This window comes from Oratosquilla oratoria, chromosome 23 (genome assembly GCF_046742065.1).
Source record: "Oratosquilla oratoria isolate Oo_2021 chromosome 23, ASM4674206v1, whole genome shotgun sequence".
NCBI lineage: Eukaryota > Metazoa > Arthropoda > Malacostraca > Stomatopoda > Squillidae > Oratosquilla > Oratosquilla oratoria.
The window spans coordinates 6,211,362-6,214,840 of record NC_134799.1 but is presented as its reverse complement, the minus strand read 5'-3'; positions in this window follow the sequence as shown (position 1 = coordinate 6,214,840).

Below are 3,479 nucleotides of genomic sequence, written 5' to 3'. Positions count from 1 at the left end.
GAGAGGCATATACTAAGAATGGTTTGGCAGATTGACTAGTCGTAAATCACTTTGTATGCCACACCCTGAGAGGAGTCCTTAGAGCGCACAGACTATAGTGGCAAAGAAAAAGTTCCTCACTAACACCAATGACAGCAGTCTATATATATATATATATATATATATATATACATATATATATATATATATATGGAAAGAGACTCATCCACTGGGATTCGAACCCTTGCCTAGGCGGCTTACGTCTTATAACGCAAAGGCCTTATGACCTGCTCACGACCCTTAAAACGAAACGACTTGGTTCACGGTCGAGTCGTTCCGCCAAGGGCACTCGGACAGAACATGCTACGTAATGTATTTCATCGAATCCTTTATGCAGGTTAGTCTTCCGACAAGTGTTTATATCATTTGACAATTTGTGTGTGTGTGTGTGTGTGTGTGTGTGTGTGTGTGTGTGTGTGTGTGTGTGTGTGTGTGTGTGTGTGTGTGTGTGTGTGAGAGAGAGAGAGAGAGAGAGAGAGAGAGAGAGAGAGAGTATATATATATATATATATATATATGTATACAACTACTACTACTTCTACTACTACTTCTACTACTACTTCTACTACTACTACTACTACTACTACTACTACTACTACTACTACTACTACTACTCTGGCGCTACAGGCCCATTGAGCCCCCTGGCCGCTACTACAAGATGCCTCCAGACTCTCCGATCTGCTGCTAACATCTCTATATCGTCGGGGTTGTCGTCCAGGGCTTGCAAGTCGTTCTCCATCTCATTCTTCCATCTAGTACGGGGGCTTCCTCGAGGTCTCCTGCCCACTATATTCTCGGTGAAGACACGAGAAGTGAATCTGTCTATATATAAGTACAGTATACCTCTAGAAAGAGAATCTGTCTATATATATATATATATATGTATACCTCTAGAAATAGCTACGTATAAGGTCCATTGGATATCACTCAACCCACAGACCCTGGTCGGAAAGAGGCTGATAGAGGCAGAGGTGGGTCACGGTCCTTCCAGCGCGAATCTGCGGCAGATGTCTGCGAGGTGTTTTGAAAAGTCGCATTCGCTGTATGGAGACACGCTCCCATAACTGGTAGCTCCTGTGTTCACATTTTCATCACAAGGTCGTGCTCTAATCTGGATAGAATCGTCCGGCGTTAAGCAAAAATAATGTGACGTTTTGTCGTAACAAAGGGGTCAATTGTCCGTGGTGTGTTGAGAACGGGAACTTTGCTGAGATCGTGGATCCAGAATATCTCACATAATCAGACGGGTCTGAGGCTGGAGTTATAGTGTCCTCGATGGAGATTATTCAGAAGACAACAACCATGGTGATGATGATGATGTCTATGTCCAAAGATTTTTATTTAACAAGTCCTTCTCCGCTCTGAAAAACTTTGTAGCGCGGAATTTCAATGGTCCAAATCGCTGGCGTCAAAGTTCGCATAGTTGTGGGTTCGAATCCCGCGCTCTTCTCCGATTCCCAGCAATGTCTATAACCCACCCAGTCTAAGTGTACCCTTCATCACCTGAAAATCTCCAAATTTGGTTAGAAATCTGATGAAGCATATTCCAAATATGTCACAGTTGACCCTTTCGCTGTATTTTGTGAATAAGTAATCGATTCTAACTGCCGTGTTGGTATTTGCTAAAATAAAATCTAATGAAAACGTCTCTTTTTTGAAAACCTTGATAACTTATTATAAAACAATGAAGTCAAGAAATTGTGAAATATTAATAAGACGAATAACCTCAACTCACAACCAACGACAGAAAACGTGGCGTAACGTCCAGACTTTGGAAATCTCCGAGAATAATGCGTCATTTATTTTTGACTCGGAGATTATGCGTTCTAGTCGACGTGACATTTTCCACGAAAAAAAAGTAGAAATTTCCTGAAAGTTTTGACAATATCCCTTCGAGATGACCTTTGTAGCAAGACTTCATAGAATTACTATTTTTTTTTTATTTGAAGATTTTTCCTTCGAGATAACCTTGGCAGAAAGAATTCATAGGTTTACTAATTATTTAAGAATCGGCATCATCTTTCCCAGACGAAGAATATGTTTAGTTGACTGAGTCACAATAAGACATCTGTCACACAGTTGGTACGCCTGGGTAGATATGTAAGTGTAGAACACAGACATTTCCTGGCACACCACATAGATATGTATAAGTTTCTTCCTATCAATGCTGCAATAAAGAAGAGCATTTCGTCCCTTGCACAATCCAATGGATGGTTATAAAAACACATCTAGCCAGATATCCTAAGAACTGTCGCCTCTGTATGTCGCTGTTTGGTGGTAAAATGCTCTCAGCCGATGGAAAGCGTTAGACAGACTGAAAGCAATAAGATTCTGAGGGTCATGAAGGAGAACAGGACTAGCCTGTTTGAACTCTGTGCTAGTGGTATTTAATGTATTAGTTTCCCTTACCTCAAAAAAAAAAAAAAAAAAAAAAAAAAAAAAAAAAGAGCATAATTGCACCTCTTTCACCTAAATATTTTTTTTTATTTCCCATATCGTTTAAGGGAAAGGAAATATCTACGTTGAATTCTACAAATGCAAAAAGAAAAAAAAAAGAAAAATACGGCACAATTCCCCTGGCCAGAAAGTTGTCTCAAAAACGTCTCTCAAGTTGGAGAGATCACAACTAGATGATTGACTCTTTAGGCATGTTGATGCGCTTCGTACATTATCTTAACGCTAGTTAACGTTATTAACATTAACATTAAGGTTAGGTTAGATTAGGTTTAGCTAGGTTAGGTTAGACTAAGTTAGGTAAGGTTAGATTAGGTTACGTTACGTTACGTTACGTTACGTTAGGTTACGTTAGGTTACGTTAGGTTAGGTTAGGTTAGGCCAGATTAAGTTAGGTTAGATTAGGTTAGGTTAGACTAGATTAAGTTAGGTTAGGTTAGGTTAGGCTAGATTAAGTTAGGTTAGGCTAGGTTAGGTTAAGTTAGGTTAGATTAGATTAGGTTAGGTTAGACTAGATTAAGTTAGGTTAGGTTAGGTTAGGCTAGATTAAGTTAGGTTAGGTTAGGTTAGGCTAGGTTAGGTTAAGTTAGGTTAGATTAGATTAGGTTAGGTTAAGTATCTATTGACCTCCATTTGACCCCCAGGCGTTTATCGACCTCTTGGATAATCATATCGACCTCCAGGGGTCCAGGGTACCTTTTGACGTTCACAAGTGTCTCCCACGTATAATTAAATCATCTGGCGGCAAAGAGATGCAAAAGAAATACGGTGGTATCCTTAAAAGAAATCTTTCCTTGTAAAAATCGTATATAAATCCTTGGAAGGGAAAGATTTATATAGGGAAAGATTTTTTCAAGAATACCACCGTAAAAACTTACGGTGGTATTCTTAAAAGAAATCTTTTCTTATATAAATCTTTCCCTTTCAAAGGATTCATATAAGATTTATATAAGGAAAGAATTGTTTTAAGAATACCACCGTAGGAA